At 39.3% G+C, this 22,417-nt stretch overlaps 1 long non-coding RNA gene across 1 annotated transcript in view; it reads right to left on the bottom strand.

The window, feature by feature from the left end:
* Nucleotides 1–2,895: 2,895 nt before the first annotated feature.
* LOC131384534 (uncharacterized) overlaps nucleotides 2,896–22,417 on the bottom strand; it is a 107,387-nt gene continuing 87,865 nt past the window's right edge. The window contains exon 3 of the long non-coding RNA XR_009215464.1: nucleotides 2,896–2,913. This is a non-coding gene — a long non-coding RNA (uncharacterized LOC131384534). The remainder of the gene's footprint in view (nucleotides 2,914–22,417) is intronic.

Here is a 22,417-nt window from a genome sequence, read left to right as displayed (position 1 = left end):
GTGAAGCATGATAGCTTTTGGAATCAATAATCAAAAGAATCTTTGATCACTCAGTAAAGACTTTGGTTTCCTCTTTCAGGAAAAGCTCAATTTCAGTAGTTTTGTCACTGCAAAATGTGAATCTCTCGATAATGTGCCCAGTTCAAAAGTAGCAAAATTAGAACCTGAACCCAAGATCCTTCTGATCCCAAAGTTTATGACTTAAAAATAGATTCAATGGTGTTATCAGTGATTAAATAATTAATTGCTGGCTTAAATAAACCCAGTTCCTCATGGAAGATAATACACTTGTATTTTAATATGAGATTTCAACATCTTAAAGTCAAGATGTGCATAAGGTGGGAATTTCTAGTGCTTCAGCCAATCTGAGAAGAATAGATGAGGGAGAAAAAAGAGAGAGGTTGAGATTTTCACTGAGTTCTTCTGTCAGCCCTCTAATGACAGCATTTGGATCTATGCAACCAGCATTCTGCATCTTCTCTGTCCAACACCACTCAACCAGTGGGTCAGGCCGACTTCTAGAACATGTATGTATCAGCAAATGCTATATCATAAACTGCTGGAGAGATGGAATTTGCCATTTTGGCCCCACTTGGATTACTGACCCACAAACATTTAACTTACAAAATGAATAAAATGCTAGTATTTTGATTTCTCTGAAAATGGTTGTGCTACGTTGTCAAATATAACACTTAACTTTTTTGCGTGTGTGCCCTCGGTAAGAGTATAGTGGATTCAAAAAGTCTCTGAGCTCTACCTCTGGCCTGATTATTTAATAGCTAATAAATAATTACAAACCTAGAGCCGAGATTTTCCAAGTACTTGAGGCCTCAGAATCCACCAGCTATTAATCACAAGCAGCCCATTTTCTAATTATCATTTTGGAATGGGCTGTTTGCTCTAAATTTTTTTAATGACCATGGAAACCAGAGCCACACATACATTAGAAAAGAAATTTCTATGTCTGCCTTCATGCACTTTTCATAATGAAGACAACCAAGATGTGGTGCTAATTCTATTCTGAATACATTCATGTGTTCAGTCATCCACGGAAATGGGTCCTGTTGAAAGAAATGTCATTTGAACCAATAATTGACCCTTTCAAATACCAGCATGAAAATTGCTTATGACACAGTTAGAGCCTATGACCCCATGAATATCCATCAAGAAGTGGACCATTAATAAATTATACTACATTAAGTACACTGTTTCTAATTGGATTGTTTGTTTTTATAACAGATAGCTGGTGTCATCAATGGGGAATTAGCTGATTATAACAATATTGTCCTTCCTGAGAGATGGAATAAAATTCAAAATAACAAGGGGTTACTATTAATATAGGTTTATCATATACAAAACACAATATTAAGTATTTAATGTTATCACTCATTCATCAAATATTTATAGAATTAGTATATAGCATTTTTCTATGCTTTAAAATAAGGTCATAAGCCAAATGCAGTCCTTACTCTTAAGAAGTGGAACTTACAGCTGCAAAGAGAGGCATTAAATAAGTAATTGTTACCTTACTTAATGCTCACAACAATACTGTGTTTATTTTCCCAATATTTACAGAAATAAGTAATACTTAGAAAAGTTAAATACCTCTCCTAAGGTCACTGTTGGTAAATACAGTTAGGATTTGAACCCAGAAGCTTCCGACTTTAATGATTTTGCTCTTAACTACATCATTAAATTGCTACTCTCTATGTATTTGTATCATTTACTAGATACTTCACTAACTTGGTTCTTTTACAAATTTTCTAAACACTTTTTCCCCTTTTCCTTAGCACATTCATTCAACCCAGCCAGCATCAAATATGTGTTGCATACATTCCAGGCACTGGGGATACCATATACTTCAATGAGTGCACTCAGTGGTAAACACTGTGCTAGGATTTATCCATTAGCACAGTGTTTATCAGTTCATCTGACTCCATCCCCAGGACACTTTTTGTTCCTCCTCTTACATTAAATGAAGGAATATCTTTCTATGTCGAAGTAACACCCAGTTTAGCTTGTATCGACATAACATGATTTAACAGATGCTTATGAATGAGTGCTAATGCCATTTAACATATGCTTCTGGGACTTTCAACAATTAGGCAACATTTCTTTTCATGGTAATTTCTTTTAATCCATACTTGTTTTGAGTTCTGGATGACTTCAGGTGCTAAGGGAGAATACAAGTACTCTAGTATTCTTGGAGATTATCTATTTTATTATTCTCTGCTTTCTAGTGTTGATTCATAGAGGTGGTTACTTGTTGAAAGAACTCTCATAGAATTAAAGAGTTAGCTTTTTTTTTTTTTTTTTTTCAGAGTCTCACTCTGTCACCAGACTGGAATACAGTGGTGTGATCTCAGCTCACTGCAACCACCACCTCCCAGGTTCAAGCTATTCTCCTGCCTCAGCCTCCTGAGTAGCTGGGACTACAGGCTTGTGCCACCATGTCCAGCTAACTTTTGTATTTTTAGTAGAGATGGGGTTTCACCATGTTGGCCAGGATGGTCTCGATCTCTTGACCTTGTGACATCCCAGCAGTTTCAAAACTTGGCTATGGATTATAATAACCTAGGGAGATCATTAAAAACAGACACCTGGGTATAGCTCAATGGACCAGACCAGAGAGCCAAGAAACAGATCTGTGCATGTATGGTAAAGAAAAAAAAGGGATATATTAAGTTTCACCAAATTAAAAATATTTACTCTTTGAAAGACATTATATTAGTTTGCTAGGGCTGCCATAACAAGATATTATAGACTGGGTGACTTAAGCAACAAAAATTCATTTTCTCACAGTTCTGGAGGTTAGAAGTCCAAGAACAAGGTATTAGCAGGCTGGTTTCTCCTGAGACCTCTCTCTGGCTTGCAAATGGATCCTTCTCAGTATGTCCTCACATGGTCTTTCCTCTGTGAACATGAATGCCTGTGTGTTCACATTCTTCTTTTCATGAGTCATCAATCCGATGGAATTAGCGCCTACCTTATGGCCTCATTTTAACTTAAGCACTTTTTTAAAGGTCCTATCTCCAAATATGGTCACATTCTAAAGTCCTGGGAGTCAGGGCTTCAACACAGGAATTTTGGAGGGATGACACGATTCATCCCATAACAGAAAGTATTAAGAAAATTTAAAAGGCAAATACTGACTGGGATAAAACATTAATAGTACATGTATCTCACAAAAGATTTGTATCCAGAATATATAAAGAACTTTAAAAACTCAATAACTGACCGGGTGTGGTGGCTCACGCCTGTAATCCCAGCACTTTGGGAGGCCGAGGCAGGCGGATCACAAGGTCAGGAGTTTGAGACCAGTCTGGCCAACATGGTGAAACCCCATCTCTACCAAAAATACAAAAATTAGCTGGGCATGATGGTGCGTGCCTGTAATCCCAGCTACTCAGGAGGCTGAGGCAGGAGAGTTGCTTGAACCCAGGAGGCAGAAGTTACAGTGAGCCGAGATCGCACCACTGCATTCTGCCTGGGCAACAGAGCAAGACTCTGTCTCAGGAAAAAAAAAAAAAATCTCAATAACAAGAAGACAAGTTAATAAAATGGGCAAAAAATTGAACAGACATATCACAAAAAAAGATATACAAATGGCCAATAATGGCACAAAAATATATTCAGCATCATTAGCCATAAAGAAAACAAAAATTCAAACTACAATGAGATTCCACTACACACTTCATCGAATGGCTAAAATTCAAAAAGACCAACAAGGTCGAGTATCAGCAAAAATGTGGAGCAACTGGAATTTTCACACACTGCTTGTGGGAACTTTAAACTGGCACAATGACTTTGGAAAACAATTTGGCAATTTCGTATGAAGTTAAATAGATACCATACAGTGGGACAATTTCAGCCCTAGGTGTTTATCCAAGTAAAATGAAAATGTCCACACAAATACTTGTATATAAATGTCCATAGCAGCCTTATTCATAATAGTCAAAAATTTAAAACCACCCATCCACCCATATACCCACCAACAAGTAAATGGGTAAACAAACTGTAAGATATACAGACAACAGAATATTACACATAAATAAAAAGAATAAACAACTTGTATACCTGGGAACACAGATGAATCTCAAAATCATTATGCTTAAGGAAAGAAGCCAGACACAAAGAGTTCACACTGTAGATTCCATAGATCATATTCTAGAGCCACAAAAACTAATTTACAATGACAAAAAGCATACCAGTGGTGGTCTGGACCTGAGAGGGGAACAACTGACTACAACGACATTTTTGTAACTTCCAAGGAAGTTTTTGGAGTTATATAAATATTGTACATCTTGATTTCAGTGAGTATATGGGTATATACATTTGTCAAAATTCATCAAACTTTGCACTTGAATGGGTGCTCTTAAAGTATGTTAATTATAACTCACAGATTTCTGGATCCAAATTCAGATCTACTAAATCAGAATTTTTGGGAAAAGCGCCTAGGAATGAGTTTGTTTGTTTGTTTTTAAGAATCCCATCCACAGGAGATTCTGATATAGTTGTGTGTAGGGGTGATAATATGGTCCAACCAGTGCAGGCATCCCTGTACCACGCTGCCATCAGATGGCCATGCAACTTCTGCTCGGTGCCCACCACACCTCTACTCCCTCTCCTCTCTAGCTGGAGCTCACTCTCTTGTGTGGTAGCCAATTCTATTTTAGAACAGCTCTTTTTCTCACTATGGCATGCACCTAATCCTTGGTCATGTGACTGCTAAAGCAGTAGATTTCTATGGCCCTTTGCTTTTCTCTGTTGCCTCTCCTCTGACAATTCAGGGCTGCTTTAGGAGTAGATAAAAAACAAGGGGTCCAACCAAAGTGAATACAACTCCTCTTATATGTTTACACTAATGTATCCAATTAGCATGCACTGACTCACCATTTCCATGTCAATGGGCTAGATGCTGGAGATGGAATAAAGAATAATATTTATAAAGATGTCCCCAGTTCAGGACATGTGCTGGATGTAGGACATCTACATGTGAGGGGGTGATTTTAGAGAAAAACAAGTAGATAAAGACATGTAATCGCTTTCAGCTGGGCTTAATGCCCACGAGCGTTTCCTTTCTGTCCATGGCCAAAATTAGGGCTCTAAGCTCTTTATATTGAAGGCATCAAAAGATATCTTTACAGGCTAGAATGCAATCACTTATACAGTCTCATTGGCTCTAGTGTCTATTTTTACCATTCTCTACTCTTTTCCCCCAGATGTTCTCAATGATCTTGGTGGTCTCTGTCCCACAGGAGCACCCTACTTAGACCTGCTCTTTCCCCTTGAACCACAGTCTGAATCGAAGTCCCAGGCCCCACTGGCTGGTAAAGCAAAGTCAACTTGACAACAGTACTGTGAGAAAGCGAACAATGCTTTTATAGAGGTAGAAGCAAATTATTCCAGGAACACTGAGCCAGATTACTTCAGTTTACAAATTACGTTTCACATATATTATCTCATTTGAGCTGACCTGGGACTGATAACAATAGTTGTCACCATTTATTGAATTCCTACCATGTCTAGATAAGATGTTGTGCTAAGTGTGTTGAACTTTTTAAACCTCATTTGATTCTTACCACAAATTGTATGATGTATATAGTATGTTATTCTCATTTTACAGGTGTGGAAACTGAGGCTGAGAGAAATTAAGTAACTTTTCCAAGGTTAAATAACCAAGAAGTGACAAAACTGGGATTTGGATGCAGTTATACATGACTTCAAGGCCTATAATCTTAATTACTACTGTCATTAATGACCTTAGTTTAATAATACCCTGTTTTCAAAAATAATAGGTTTTTATTTTCCTTTCCATGTTGATCCTAAACTGGTTTACGGAACCCCAGGAGGAATTATTTAGGGAGGACTCAACTAAATTAAGATCATGATATAATCTCAGATCCCCCTAAAAATTCATTAATGTAAAGGTACTTGGTATCTCCAGATAATTCTCTTCACTGTACTATTCACTAAGCATGACCTTCTCCTGTCCTTCAGGCCTCATCTCCTTCTTCTATGTTCCAAACATCCAACCCTGCATTGCAACCCATTACAGGAGATTTCCCTGTGTGAAGGATAATAAAGAGTTAATCAATCACGAGGTCAGGAGATCGAGACCACGGTGAAACCCCGTCTCTACTAAAAACATACAAAAAATTAGCCGGGCGTGGTGGCGGGCACCTGTAGTCCCAGCTACTCGGAGAGGCTGAGGCAGGAGAATGGCGTGAACCCGGGAGGCAGAGCTTGCAGTGAGCCGAGATGGCGCCACCGCACTCCAGCCTGGGTGACAGAGCCAGACTCCGTCTCAAAAAAAAAAAAAAAAAAAAAGAGTTAATCAAAGATTCCTTAAAATGAGAAGTCCAACTTCCACTAGCTCCATGGCCAAGCATAATCTCCACAATCACCGTGATACCCAGCAGGGTGGCAGCCTTGCAAGATCTTTGGTTCATGGGAAGAGGGCCTCCTTTCTATGTTTCATGTTCTAACAAGATGGACCTCCATCAGAGTTAGACTCCTGGTCCCGGCCTCTCTCTGCCTACCTGCACTTTCTCTAGGAGGGAAGTAAATGTTTGATTTGGAACTGTACTGTATGTGGCTTAGCCCCTTTTAGGATCTTCTTGGCATCTGACTGCCTGGAAGAAACATGCATTTTGATCTGCTGTCTGGGTCATGAATAGGTATATTAGAGTAGGCCCTGCCCCTATATAGGCACAAGATTAGGCCTGTGATTTTCCAGTTTTGTCCTTGACTGGGTAGGTAAGATGACTTCTTGGGAATATATTAATAAGGCCATTTTTGCCACACACATAAGCTACTTATTTCAATTTAAGATACTTGTGTGGCATGTAATTTATAAAAGATCAATATCCTCTATTAAGAGATTTCTACAACTTTAACTGATAAATCTTAAAATCTCAGTAGCATAACATGAAAGCAACTAATTTCTTGCTCATGCAAATTCCAGTCTCTGCTTGGGAAGGCTTCCCTTAACTCAGTAATACTCCGGGTTGCAGAGGCTCTGCTATTTTTAACACTTGGCTTCCAAGATCTCCCTAATCTATAGTAGCTAACTATCAGATGGGAGAAGAGAAAGGGTAGCAGATCACAGAGGAGGCTTTTCTTGGACAGGCCTGAAAGTTGGCATGCCTCACTTCTTCTCACATTCCATTATCAGAAGCTAGTCACAAAACCTCACCTAGCTGCAAAGGAGGATGGAAACAGTCTAGTTTCATGCCCAGAAGGGAAGAGGAATAGGTTTGATGAACAGTTAGCCAGTCTGTACTACATATCCAGAATATATAAAGAAATCCTTACAGATAAATAAGAAAAAGCCAACAATAACCTAATAAAAAGTAGGTAAAAGACAAGAATAGGCATTTCACATGAAACGCAAATAGCCAACAAATATATCCAGAGATGTTAACTCCGTTAGTATACAGAGAAATGGAAATTAAAGCCACATTGAGATATCATTTTATACCCAACAGATTGGCAAGATGTAAAGACTCTTATAATGTCAATCATTGGCCAGGATGCTCAGTGTAGCGGACACTACCAGTGCCTGGCCATCTTCTTTGGCTCACCCTAGATGTCTCCTGCCATCAGTATTCACGTGCAGGCTTACAGAAACAATTCTCATCCAACAAGGGATAGGATATGGTGATTAAACATGCCAGCTTCCTTAAAGGATCCCCAGAGAGAATGAGCCTCAATTGGCTATACATAGTATTAATCATCCATATAACTTTTCCTATAACTTGTATGGACTTTCCTCTCTTCTTTAGCTCTGCTGTCCGCAGTGCTTTCTGAGTTCACCCTCCAGAAAAACCTATTTGTACCCAAATTCTTTTCTCTGGATCTGCACTTGGGGGAAGACAAACTAAGACTGCATAACAGGAATTCTCGCTCTTCTCACTGCTGATGGGAGTGTAAATCTGTAGAAAACCTTTTTTTTTTAAAAAAAAAAAAAACAATGTTATTACTTAGTGAACTTGAAAAAACTAGCTCAGAAATTTTATTCTACGTATATTCCCAAGAGCATTTTTGCACTAATATACCAGAAAACATGTATAAGGTTTCACAACAGCGTTATTTGTACTAGCAAAAATCAGAGTGAACTACATAGCAGGTATCATGCTGGGATTCTAGATATAACAAGGAGTTTGTGGGATTTCTAAATGTTTAGAAATCCAACCTGAAATTCAACCCTTTGCCTCCATATAGAAGACCTCATTTTCTTTTTATTCACTCATTTCTTCATTCCCTCAACAAATGCTGAGTATTTTCTGGGAGCCAGGGAGCTCTGTAGGTGAATAAATCAAAGGCTCGTCAAGGAACCCAGAATCTAGTAATGGTCAGATGGAGAGCAGTGGATAAAGTAACCAGGCTGAGTGCTGGCATAAGGTCAGACATGGGAGTCGTGCAATTTGGAGTTTAGGAGTGAAAATTCTGCATCAAATAGATTTAGGTTTGAACTCATATCAGCATCTCCTTGGTAATTTTGTCTCCTTGAGTGCAATCTTAGCCTCTCTGAGCAGCAATTTCCTATGAAACGTGTTAACAATCGTACAACATAAGGACTAGGCAGCTAATGAATATAAGTCCTTAGCATGGGCTTAAACATTGTACACATTTAATAAATGCTGACTACTTCTGGGGAACAGGCCAAGAAAGTGATGAGGGGGAATTGTCAGGGGAATGAAGAAAGGCCTTAACAACATACACCCCCCAAAATGATGGCTATTCAAGGACATAGGTGGGTAAAATTGGGAATGAGGGCTCAACTTCCTAATAATTAGACTTTGGGGTTAAGATTATTAGTTGGTTTGGGGAAAATAACTCTCAAGATGTGAAGTTTTAATAAACCTATGGTATTTTTTCTATCATAAGCAGCTTTTGATGACTGTTAAAAATATTAATGTCTAAAACGTTTTGCCATTTGTATGTTAAAACAATCTTCTGGGTGGAATTTTATTTTTCCATTTTTACAGTTTTTCATTGTCTATTTATTTTTCCATTTTCATTTTGGGTGATGTTTTTTGGTTAAAAGTCTTCATGATAATGCAGTCCCTCTTAGCACCTATATTAAACATTTACTATCTGCCTGGGTCACAGTTAGCCCAGGATTGAGCCAAAGTGTGTTCCTTCCCTAGTTACTCAGACAAACTATTCATTTCAACTACTCCACACAAAATCAAATTCCATCTATCACATCTTTCCATTCCCTTCTTTGGCTTTGTCAATAATGTATACATGTTATAAATTTAGCTGGGAAACTGCTTTATTTAAACCTTCTTAAGGGTGAATATTGAGAATTGCGTACAGAGTAAGATCAAGCCATGTACACACCATGGATTCAAACTGCAGCCCCACAGAATCTATCTCTATATGTCTTGGAGTCACTACCGAATTGTTACCCAGTGCTGTTTTCTTAATGCTAAGAAACCTTAAGGTTTTCATCTCTTCTCTACAGTCTGTCACCCAAACCCCTCCCCCAAAGCTTTTTCAAGTTTCTAGCATCCCACAGTCATGCTCCCATATCCAAACCTTCATGTAGGAATCTTGAAGGTTATTTGGTACATTTAGTCATCTGGCTTCATCACTGCCATGAATACTGCTCGAACTGGGGTAGTTAATAACCACTCAGGGTCTTTAACTTGTTCATACTGGCCATAGTCTTTTTATTCTGAAATTTTATACTTAACATGCTGAGTGTCAGGACCAGAATTGGAGAACAAAATGAATGAGATTCTGATTCCCTCTGACATACCTGCCCAGAGGGTCTGTCTTCTGTCTTTGAAAGTCTATTTTTGAAAGTTCTGGCTATCTCCTTTGGATACCCTGTTCTAGCCTGGTTGAGGATGCTTCAAACTCACTTAGCATATTTGCACCTTTCCTTTCTTCTTGTCTAAAATTATGTCTTGCAAGCTAACACAAAGGTGACTATGTCAGAACTCCTTCCCTCTAGGAGTTAACCCTCTGGTAACAGACAAGGAAACACATGGTGATGATACTGTGCCATCAAGACCATATCACAGAGCTCTGTAGAATGACAAAAGGAAAGTGTGGAGAACTTCTTAGTGGGTATGATGCCCAAAATGTCTTTTGTATGACAAGTGAGCTTACAAAGAGAAGCCAGGTCATTGGGAAAAGCCATGGCAGCCCTCCCGTCCTCCACGAGAAATATCCTGGCATTCATTCTCTGGGTGTTACCTAATTCAGTGCATGCTCACCCTCAGAGTTTCGTCAGCTAGAACCTCAGTTTCCAAGGTGTTGACAAGCTACTAAAAACAGTGAAACACGCACTAGAAATGTTTCTTTAAGTTTTACAAAACATTCCAGATGAATTTCTGGCAATGCTGATAGTGACTGCCAATTAGTCCATGAATCACAACTATTACTCCTGGCACCTTGGCAGTGAGGATATTTCTGGGCCAGAGCTGGATAATCTCTTCAGCCCATTTGTAATAATGGAGGACTCAAGGAACCACTGAAGTTCACTAAAGCCACAGGAGCATTACATGAACTGTTGAGGTAAATGACCCTCTGTGAATTCAGATAGAATTGAAAGTAAGGACGACATGTACATATGGTTACCAAAATATTGGTATTGTTACTATTCGAAGTTAGATTGGAACACGTATGTGTGTGGCACAAAATGGTATTAATACTGCACCCAAAAAGTCACCTATTACATCAGTCTTACTGAGAAATCACAGCCTACTCTACAAGGGCAGAGCCTACCCCAGTAAATCTATTCATGGCCCAGACAGCAGATCAGAATGTATTCTTTCCTGGTGGACAGACACCAAGAAGATCCTAGAGGGGGCTAAGCCACATTCAATGCAGATTCAAATTGAAAAGTCACTCTTCCTCCCAGGATCAGAGTGGGCCAGGGCTAGGAGTCTAACTCATAAGATTTGTTTGCCTACATATTTATTTATCTGTCATAAATGTAAAGTGCTTAGACAAAGCAGCTCTTCCTTAATCTCCTTTTTATTTCCAGTGCTCAGCTCTGTGCCTGACACATAGTAGACACAAAATACTTAATCGTTGAATTAATTAATTTCAGAACCTAAAATTTCCAATTCTAGAAATGTTAATATTCTACTACTTCCCCCAATTATGTTGCCTTGATGCTACTATTTCATCCTACTCTTCATTTCTTCTTCTCACCCTACTCAAGATTCTGAATCCATCCTTCTTAGAATATTTCCTCTTCACCCTCACATAATTTATAAACCTATTATTATGTGCTTTAGTCTTAGAACAACATTAGCCTTAGAAAATAGTGATAATGGAATTCTAATAGGAAAAAAATGAAAACAATTACTGAGAGGGCTTATAGTTTGTATCTTTGTGCTTCTTTCTGAAAAGAAAAGAGAGGGAGGTATGGGAGGTAAAAGAGGCTGGCCTTTGAGGTATGTGAGGGGACAGAGCTCTTGGAGAGATTAGAATACCCATCATACTAATTACAGAGGCAGAATACCCCAGCTGTTGCATGCAGGGACCCTACATCCAGACTGCCTACGTCAAAATTCTCAGTCTTCCACTTACTAGTTGTGACCCCAGGCAATTTTTTTAAACTTTCTGTGACTCAGTTTCCTTACCTTTAAAATAAAGGTAATAAAAAGAATTTCACATGGTTGTTGTGAGAGTAAGTATATATAAATGCTTAGATTAGCATCCAATACACAATAAGCACTATGTAGGTGACAGCTATTAATATTACTTAAGGGTAGTTCCCAGGAAATTTAGGGAATAAATAGAATGAATAATATGGATATGGAACTAGGTATAGTGTGTACAAGGAGTCACTTCAAAGACACACAAGTTGTCCTAGCATGGCAAATGCTTGGCATCTATGTTCTCACTACCCTCACCTATGTCTATGATAGTCATTTCATATCAACTATGGAATTAACTCTCTCTGAGCCTAGACACAGCTTCATAATTTTACTTTCAATACTATCCCAGGCAGCTACTTCCAATCAAAGCCAAAAAATATGATGAAAACTATTTACTGTCCCTATCGGAGGCCAACTACAGGGTCAGTCATCAGGGAGGTAACTATAATCTGACCCTGGGTTAGGACTCTTGGAGGCCAGATGCAGACCAAATGGGCTACCTGGTCAAGGGGACTTTCTGTTTATAACCCAACCCCAGTGAAGTTCCATCACTAATAAGAAGTCAAATCATATTCTCAAGCACGTAACAAGGGAAACTTCCGTAAGGATTACATGACAGTGACACCAAGACCCAAGTGCCTACTCTTCTGAATAAGCATGCATGAGTAGTTCTTGAAAACAAGAAACAGCGAAAGTGCCTAATAGGCTACATCACTTGGTTACTTAGCTCACTTTCCAGTCCTGGGGCCAGATCCTCAAGGTTTTCTTTTCAAAAATTCTACCCCCCTTAATGTTCTCACTTAACTGGTCTTCTCAAAAATGTCTATTTAGAGGAGAACAGACCTAGAGCGTTGATGGAAATTAGGGAGGTCATTAAGATTGCTTGGGCAGATTAAATTGGGTGTGTTGGAGATTTGAACCTCTCTTTTTAGGACTAAAAGGAATACAGCTGCCTTTGTCAAGTTGGACAGCCTTATGTATTAAAGTGTTCATCTGTTCTGTGTCTGCTTTTCCACATCTAGACCACATGGTAGAATAAACATACATTGTAATCAAGCTCTAAACCCAAGGACGAAAGCCCATCATCCTGAAGACTCAAGGAAACTAAATGTTCCCCAAAAGTTTCCACTTAATTCCTATCCCTGGGGTGAACTATGCATCTGGAGGCATTGACACAGGAGGGGAAATCTGACCCTAGAATCTAATGGGAAATGAGTGGTATTCTTTTCATCCTTAAGCATTGCAATGGGCTGACTGTGCACATCATCTTACATTTCTCTTAGCTTATATATCCTTCTCACTGCTGACTCATTTTCTGAATTAATGCCCACCAGACATCACCATGGGATCCCCCAAAGGAGCCAGGGATGAGAACTCTTCCTTCAGATGCTCCAATTTGGGAAACTTCCAATTACCAGCTCATCCCGTTGTTCAACAACATTTGCAAGTGATCACCTCTAGAGGGAGCTAACCCCACTGTCTTATTTCTTAATGTAGTAGGCAAGGAATTGTTAAATATGGAAATTTTTCAGTATCCAAGATTTGATAAATTATTGGGCATTATTATTTGTCTCTACACTAGCCCTATAATGATGCCCGAGGGCAGTGATGTGGGAAGGCAATTCATCCATGAAGGCAAAGGAGGAAGCTACTTGCAAAGAAGAAAGGCTTGTAATTTTCCTCAGCTCATAAACACCAACTGCAGGAAAAAATAATGGCTGCACTTTGCTTTCCTAAATTGTTCTTCAAAGGGATACTGTTTTCCTCTTCAAAGTTCCCTTTTCTTAATCTTAGTATATGTAATTGCACCTTAAAAAAACATTTGCAGTTATGGTGGTAGAAAAGGAAGGCCATAAAGAGCAAAGAGGGGATTGCACAGTCTGATTTGACCTTCAGAATTTATCAATCTTGTAAGACACTTTCAACTTCACACTGAAGTTTCCTCTGAGATGCAGACATTTGGGCTGGTGGGCTCTAACCAATGCAAGGCTAGGAAACAGCTATATGGAATCTGCAACTCTTAGATATTTTGTTAAGACTTGGCTGGTTCTCTGCAATATTTTCATGTTTTCACATAATACTTGGCTAAAAAGAATAGTAATTAATGAGCACCAATAGAATCAGGTAGAAAAAGTATAGCTTCAGGCTGACAGCTGACATGCAAACCACTGTTCTCTGCAGGTAAATGGGGCGCCCAAATTACAGCCTGGGAAGGAGAGAAACAAGGAGGTGATACTGCCAGCCTGCTGCAGCTCTGAAATCCCAGAGGCATCTGGGTTGATACTGTACAGCAATGCCAGAAGGAGTGCTTGGGGATGGCAGAGAGGTTCCTGGAGGCCCAAACCTTCAATGAAAGGAACTGAGTTGTTTTACAGTTTCCAAGGCAGGATAAATACTTAGCCAGAATAGAAATAACCTCCTTTACCTCTTCTCAAACACCTCCACCCTCAACTATACAGGGCTTATCAGGCTGAAGACTTGGGGCCTCAGCCTATGCTAAAAAGGAACCCCTTGTGTCCTAATTAGTGAACTGAACAAGCTTAAAGGATGACTGGGATCAGGGGATTAAAAGAAAAGAGTGGCTAAGGGACTGTATTTCACCTGCCATCACCCTGAGGCCAAAAAACATATTAGGAAGAAAAGACATTGGAACTAAAGGCAAATCCAAAATGGTATGTCTCAGCCCAAAAATACCTTGTGAAAACTGCAGTGACCTCTAAACAAAAATTGAAAACCATATAAGGTGATAAGATTCTTAGCTGGGATCCTGGGAGAGTCACACTTGGATCACAACAATGACCTCCCAGCCAGGGTCACTGCCACTAGTCACCCTTCTCTGAGTCCATCCTGCATAATGGTGGCAAAATCATCTTACAGAACTTTACCTTGATCATGTTATTATCCCTGCTCAGGAAAAGTAAGATGTATACTTGCTGTAACTCCTAGAAAGTTAGCTCCATCTATGTAGCTGTCCTTAGTCCTCAACATAGAACCAAGCTCAGGTCAGGATATGTTCCCTTAATCTTGGACCAACAAGCCATAAGGAGGCCCAACCAGAGCAGTAAGAACATGTGCTTCAGGGTCCAAGAGACTTGCTTCCAGTGCCAGCTCTGCATTTGACCACTGGCAGATTGTGTTCGCATTTTCCCTGCCCCATCAAATTTAATTTTCCCAGCCCCATCTGTAAAACAGCTATAATACCAAACCTCACAGTAGCTGTCATGAGAAAATGACAAACTGTGCCTAAAATGCCCAGAATTATACAACCTGGCACTTGCTGAAAATTCGTTGACAAGATTTTTTGCTTATTAATCATAATGTTTTCCAAATAGTCTGTGATTTGCTCTTTGTGCTTTGATGTTTAAAAATTAATTTTTAAAAAGGAGTCAATTGTATTACCCTATTAAAACTAGGGAACAGCAAAAATGTGTCTTGGAAAAACAGGCCAGATTCTGATGAGGGAGGATAAGGCTTAGAGAAGTTCTAAGGGCAGGTTACAGCTATATTTGTTAGCTGATTTCTTTTTGTTTGCAAATTCAGCACACAAAATCTTCCTAGCTGTCCTCTGCCTTTTCTATGGCATCCTAAACTATTCTAGGACCTCAAATGACTATAGCAATAGCAGCACTACAAGAGGGCTAAAATAGAAGGCAGGAGCCTCAACACACACAAAAGCCTACTCCACAGAAAGTTCTGATATTGAAATACCACTGTGTTGGGTCCATAGTTCTTGCTTATACAGTTCATATTTTCTTCAAACTGTCACACAACGTGACTAGGTTGACAGCATACAGCTGGTTTTACACCTTTGAAGTTCTTCATTAGAAGCCATATTTCACATGAACATAGCTTAGAGCCATATTGTGAAGACACCATGTGAGCTGTGCATGAGGCTGTGTGGAGAGCTTTGCCAAGCATGATATTCTGTGTTCTGTGTTTCTGCATGCTTTGTATCCTAGAAGCTAAACTCCCATTTGGCTGTTCCAGTTTCTTCAAGGGATGAAGTTAAGTTTCCATCTTTAAAAAAAAAAGCAATTCATAAAGGAAATGAATTTGAAAAGGAGATTACATGGTGGTCATCATCTTGACACCCAATTTCAAATGTCTATTAATCTCCAGGGCATAAAAGACACAGAAAATATCTTCAGGGTATAATAAACACAGAAATGATAACATCTAAAGAACAGAAGAGAGCAAACGTAGGATCAGAACAAGAGACTATTTTAAGAAAACAGAAGATGACTGATAAGTGGAAATGGTAGATTTGTTCTATTGAAAAATACCAGTATATTCTGGAAATAACAGGAGAAGAAATAATGAAGAAGTTTCATTACTATACGTTTTCAGAAGCAAAGCAGCACAATCCAAAAGAACTCTCCTCTTAACTTTGTATATAACATAGAACAATAAATGACTGCTGCAAAGGAACCAAAAATACAATAATGTGATAAAATGAATATTTTAGGGAGAAAGAGAGGAAACTTTCACCATTAGGAAACCAAACATCTCCTTCTGCAGCTGAAAAGACCTAGTTTTCAAGTGGCGAGGGAAAATGAAAAATAATCTCATTTAACTAAGTACTCATCTGTTTTTTTGTCTTTTGTTTTTTGTTTGTTTGTTTGTTTTTGCACCTCACAAACTGATCCAGTCAGCAGAAAGGACTATGGGTGTTTTTGAGTCCAGAGTCCACTACATCATAAACATAGGGTTGTTTTAAACCAACACTGTGTGGAGCTATTGCCTTAACAGAGCCTGATGGTCAAGGCCTGAAACCTGGCTCTGACTCAGACTAGGGAGCAAACACAGTAGGCTTCAGAGCATGCCATGCACAGAGAATTAAACAACACCTGGGAGAGGGCTCAAATTTTCAAAAGGAAACACCTTCAGCAATTTAAATCATTAGTTTAGCAAAGTCTAGTAAGAGAAGAGGCTTTTAGGAAACTTCTAAATAAACTTTATAGACCCAAATTAAGTAGGTTGATATTAGAACCTTGGGAAAGATTCAGAATATCCTAGCCACTTACAATATTTCTGCCAACACCTTTTATTCCTCTCTTGCTCCTTCTTCTTAAATGCCTCTGGTTTCTTACAACCCCAGTACTCAGTACTAAGCACTCTGGACCTTCTCCACACTATCTTATGTGCATCCATTCTTTTAAATACTTGTTTTATTTTACAGTTAGTGTCTTTTGTGTCCTCTCCTGCAGATTTTTGCTTTGTCTGAGGTCACAAAGATATGCTCCCATGTTTTCTTCCAGAAGTTTTATAGTTTTAGCTTTTACATTTAGGCTCCATCTTGAATGAGGCTCCATCTTGATCCACCTTGAATTAATTTACATATATAATAAGACATAGGGGCAAATGTTTATTTTAGCCCAGTTGCTCAAGCACCATTTGTGGAGAAGATTTTACTCATTGAATTAACTTGGCACATTTATTGAAAATCAGTTGACTCTATATATGTGGTTTTATTTCCAGTCTCTATTTTGTTCTGATGATGTATGTGTTTGTTTTTATGCCAGCACCACACTGCCTTGATTACTGTGAAATTTATAGTTATCCACTCTTAGTTTTAACACATTACTTGATGCAGAGGCCTAAGACCTAAATTCTAATGCAAGTTTTGGCATTAACTAGCTGTGAAATTTTGAACAAGTCATCCAATTTCTCTATTACTTAATTTATTAACCTGAAAAATAAGAGGCAGTAGATCAGGGTTGAAAATTAAAATGCTTGGCAGGTAATGTAACAGAATTAATCTGGAAGGTATGATACAATTCTACAACAGGGAGTGATGGGTATTGTATCCATGTTCATATCCAGTCTAAAGACGAAAGTTACCACCCAGACTAGCTTGCAAGAATGCAAACTTGCTACTGCCACACCATCTGATTTTTCCAGAGAAACCAGAAACCTGGATTTGTTATGGGAAATCTGATTTTTAAGGCATCACGTAGGCCAAATAAAACATAAAAACTCAGTCTCTGAACTGCCAGTTTGAGACCCTGGTCTAGCAAATCTCTCAGAATGCTAATTGTTTGTTTGTTTGTTTTTTTACATAGTTACTGGGAAGAACAAATGAGGGAACATAAGAAAATGCTTGCACTGTACCTGATATAAATTCTTTTTTCATATTAAACATTCTCTAACTTGCATCCCAAATCTCTACCACTAGCCCTGCATTTCTTGCAAGCAAAGAGTCATTTCCCCCCTTAAATCCAACTATTAGCTCACTCTCCATTGAGTTCACAATCTGTCCTGTGTTGGAATCTTTCAGTTACTCCCCTTCCCAGAGGCTTTCTCCACCTTTTTGCAGCTCAGTCTGTGCTCAGATAGATCGAATTATGTGAACTTTATAGACAGGCTTTTTTATCCTGTGGCTTCCTGTTGTTTAGCCAATGTAGACATCAGCAAAAGACTAGAGGGTGAATGAAGGGTGAGATTGGCATATTTATATTCCCAGTGACCCACCTGCTAAGCCACAAGGCTTGACTTTGGCCTAAAGCCATAGCTGTCTTCAGGCTCTTCTCTCCATAGAGCCATAGTCAGTTCAGGCTCCTATAACAAAGAACTACACACTCGGTGACTTAAACAACAGAAATTTATTCCTTGCAGTTGAAGACTGAAAAGCCCACAGTCAAGGTGCTTGCCAGTTTGGTTCCTGCAAAGGGCCCTCTTCTTGGTTTGCAGATGGATGCCCCTCCCTGTTGTATCCTCACATGGTAGAGAGACAGATCATGTCTCTCTTGTCTCTTCTTATGATTACATTAATCCCATATATGAAGGCCCCACCCTCATAAACTAATTACCTTCCAAAGAACCGACCTCCAATTGCCATCACACTGGGGATCAGAGTTTCAGTATATGAATTTGGGCAGACACAAACCGTTCAGTCCATAGCAGCCAACCTTTTCTTTGGGTTACATTAACCGTTTTTTCCCGTTGACCCTTCAGGCCAAGAGGCAGTTAATAGCTCTCATGTTCTTTTAAATTCTGTTCACTCACTTATAAATCATTCAATTTGAGTGTGCTATATCATCTTGAGACCCCTAAACTAGCAAATCTTTCAGGATGCTAACGGTTTTTTTACATAGTTATTGTGAAGAACAGATGAGGGAACATAAGAAAATATGTGATCATTGTCTAATACAGCAGCTTCTCAATCCAGGTAGAGCCCCTCTCCTCTGTTCCCTTTCTAAACCAATGGCGCCACTATCCTGCCTATTAACGAGGCATAAAGTGATGGTCCTCTGTGAGAAAGGGAGGTTCCCATAGGATCCCTCTCCCTCACTCATCCCTAAAAATGAGCAGCCAGGAAAAAGAGAGAAACTTGGCCTGCCAAAGAGTAGAAGGATTGGTTAAGTTCAAGGTACTGAGTTGGCTACATTTTCTAGGAGTGGAGTTTCAAATTGAACTGATTTTGTGGCTGGAATTTCTCTTCCCTCTCTTCTACTAGACCAGAAAGATTAGTGTTCTCAGCTGCTCCGTGCAACCCTTCATTCTATCCTCTGTGAATATTCTCTCTTCATTCATGCATGGAGCCACCAGCACTTTCCCCTCGCACTGGGTACACCTTTAATTGGTTTTTCGACACCATCCGTGGAAGATCTGCTATCCAGGCTGAACCTGATAAACACAGATAGCTGTTTGACTTGCTTCAGATCTAAGCTATATATAGGCTGCTTCTGATGTCTTAAAATTTTTTCCACATGGTTCACCTTAGCTTCCTAGTTTTGCACTGGAGCTTCAAGCAGAAGCCTCTGCTAATAATAGTGTTACTGTACTTTCTCTTGCCTCCTTTGTCATGTACCCTTGTTTCTAACCTGCCTGAGAAGCAGGAGATTAGTATGGAAAAGAGCAGAATTTGTAGACTCCCGATTATACTAATGTAAAATCTCAATTCAACATAAATAATCAATACCAAATTCTTGGCATAAATTTTGACTCATGCCAATTCTTCATCTCCAGTATTCACTCTATCACATGCCCTTAGTTTGTCGCTTCAAAATGCCACTTATATCACTCTCCTGCTCTACATTCTCATCCCCACTCTATTCATCTCAGTTCCTGAACAAATGATGACAACTTCTGCCCCTTCCAATTCATCCTGCCCCACTCTGCCAGATTCAATTTTCTTATAGAATGCTTCTATTATATGACTCTTTATAACCTATTACTTCAAATGCAAATTCAGTGGCACAGATTTTAATGATCTCCATAATATACACACCCAATCTCAATTGTCCTAGAGATCATGCATGGGAGAGAGCAGTCTTTTCAGTGCTTCATCCACATGCCATTTTTGTTTCTATCTCCAAGCTGTTCCCTTGCTGGATATGTCGTATGCTCTTCCCTCCATCTATAACTGAGCCCTGTTCAGCTCATATTCTGCCTTCTCAATTAACACTTTGCTTCTTAAATTAACCCCTACTTAACTCTTCCTATAAACTCAAATGGTACTTTTAGTATCTTCCATACAATTTAACCATTGAATACACATTATTTTATTTATTTATTTTTTGAGACGGGGTTTCACTCTTGTTGCCCAGGCTGGAGTACAGTGGCACAATCTCGGCTCACCACAACCTCCACCTCCCGAGTTCAAGCAATTCTTATGCCTCAGCCTCCCGAGTACACATTATTTTATGTTGTTTTCCAATCACTTTAAGTATATTCACATTAAGGATATTGTTCAGTGTTAATGATGATTTTTTTTAAAAAAATGGTCTCAGTCTGTCACCCAGGCGAGAGTGCAGTGGCACAATCATGGCTCACTGCACCTTCGACCTCCTGGGCTCAAGGACCCACCTCAGCCTCCCAAGTAGCTGGGACTACAGGTGCATGCCACCATACCTGGCTAATGTTTTATTTTTATTGTTTTGTAGAGACAGGGTCTTGCTTTGTTGCCTTGGATGGTCTCAAACTCCTGGGCTCAAGAGGTCCTGCTGCCTCAGCCTCCCAAAATGCTGGGATTACAGGTGTGAGTCACCAGGACTGGCCTCAGTGATGTGATTTTTGGTGATATCATGAATAGGGGACCCAGGAAATCTTCCCATCTTGCTATTGGTCTAGTCATTTTTTCCTCCTCATCAAGACCCTAAGAGAAACATTGTTAACAAGGAACAAAGACAAATGGGAATTCAGGTACCATCTCGTAACGGTTAGTTTTGTGTGTTATTTTGAATAAGCTAGATTTCCCAGTTATTCAATCGAACACTAGTCTAGGTGAAAATTTCTTATAGATGCAATTAAAGTCAATAATCAGTTTTTTTTTTTTTTTTGAGATAGAGTCACTTGCTCTGTCACCCAGGCTGGAGTGCAGTAGCACCATCTTGGCTCACTGCAAACTCCGCCTCCTGGGTTCAAGTGATTCTCCTGCCTCAGCCTCCCAAGTAGAGCAGGTGTGCGCCACCAAACCCGCTAATTTTTTTTTTTTTTTTTTTTTTTTTTTTTAGAGACAGGGTTTTACCATGTTGGCCAGGCTGGTCTCGAACTCCTGGCCTCAAGTGATCTGCTCACTTCCACCTCCCAATGTGCTGGGATTACAGGCATGAGCCACCATGCCCAGCCAGTCAGTTGGGTTTTTAAAAGGGCAACTATCCTAGATAGTCTGATTGATTTCATCAATTGAAAGGCCTTGAGAGTGGAGCTGAGGTTTCCCAGGAGTAGAAATTCCAGCTGTGGACCCCAGCTTTAGCTTTAGCCTGTGCCCAAGAGTTCCAGCCTAAAGGTCCTGACAGCCTACTCTAAAGATTTTGGAATTGCCTGGATAGTCCCCACAATCACATAAACCAATTTCTTGCAAGGAAGCTTAAAAAATATATCTCCTACTAGTTTCTGTTTCTCTGGTTTAACCCTGACTTATATAGATTGCAATATCTGGAAGTGGAGTAACAAATAACTAAATGTGGAAGTGGCTTTGGAATTGGGCAGTGGGTAGAAGCTGAATGGATTTTGAAGAACATAGCAGAAAATGTCTGGATTGTCTGGGATAGACTGTGAGTAGAAATACAGATAATGACTCTACTAGTGAGGATGCAGAAGGAAGTGAAAAGCATGGTGCAGAAAATCCATAGTAAAATTCTACATAACTTTACAGAATACCTAAATCTTCATAAAAGACTGTTGATTGAAATATGGATATTAGAGGCACTCCTGGTGAAGGTTTAGAAGAAAATAAGGAACAAGTAGAAAATGTAGAAGAAGACAGCCTTGTTTTATAGTGGCAGAACGCTTACTGGATTTCTGTCTTGCCATTGTGGAAAGCAGAAATTATAAGTAATGGAGTTAGATATTTAGCTGAGAAGCATTTTAAGCAAATTATTGAAGGTGCAGAATGGTTTTGTCACATTGCTTATAATAAAATGCAAGAGGAAAGAGATAGGTTGACAAAATAATTGTTAAAGAAAAAGAAACTGGAACTTGGTGATTGGGAAATTCCCATTTGATCCAGATTGGAAAAGATGCTAAAATTAGGAGATTCGCTGTCAGGAAAGACCGCTCTGGAGAGAAAGTCAAAATGGCTGGACCACCTTTTGCTAGTGGCTCAGAAGTATCCAGAGGTGAGAATTTCAATAACACACAGAGGTATCCTGGAGAGGGTAGTCATGTGACTCACAGATCTCAGCCATTTAAGTAGAAGCCAGGGATAGAGATGGGATTATCCAGGAAAGATATATGGAGGAGACTCATCTAATGTAGTGAATCCCCAAAATATTCACAGAAGACCCACAAACCTCTTGACCTCTTGAGAATTTTATACCAACAGAAAGCTAGAAATAGATAGG

Source organism: Hylobates moloch, unplaced genomic scaffold (genome assembly GCF_009828535.3).
Source record: "Hylobates moloch isolate HMO894 unplaced genomic scaffold, HMol_V3 SCAFFOLD_11, whole genome shotgun sequence".
Taxonomy (NCBI): Eukaryota; Metazoa; Chordata; class Mammalia; order Primates; family Hylobatidae; genus Hylobates; species Hylobates moloch.
This window is presented reverse-complemented; position numbering and strand designations above follow the sequence as displayed.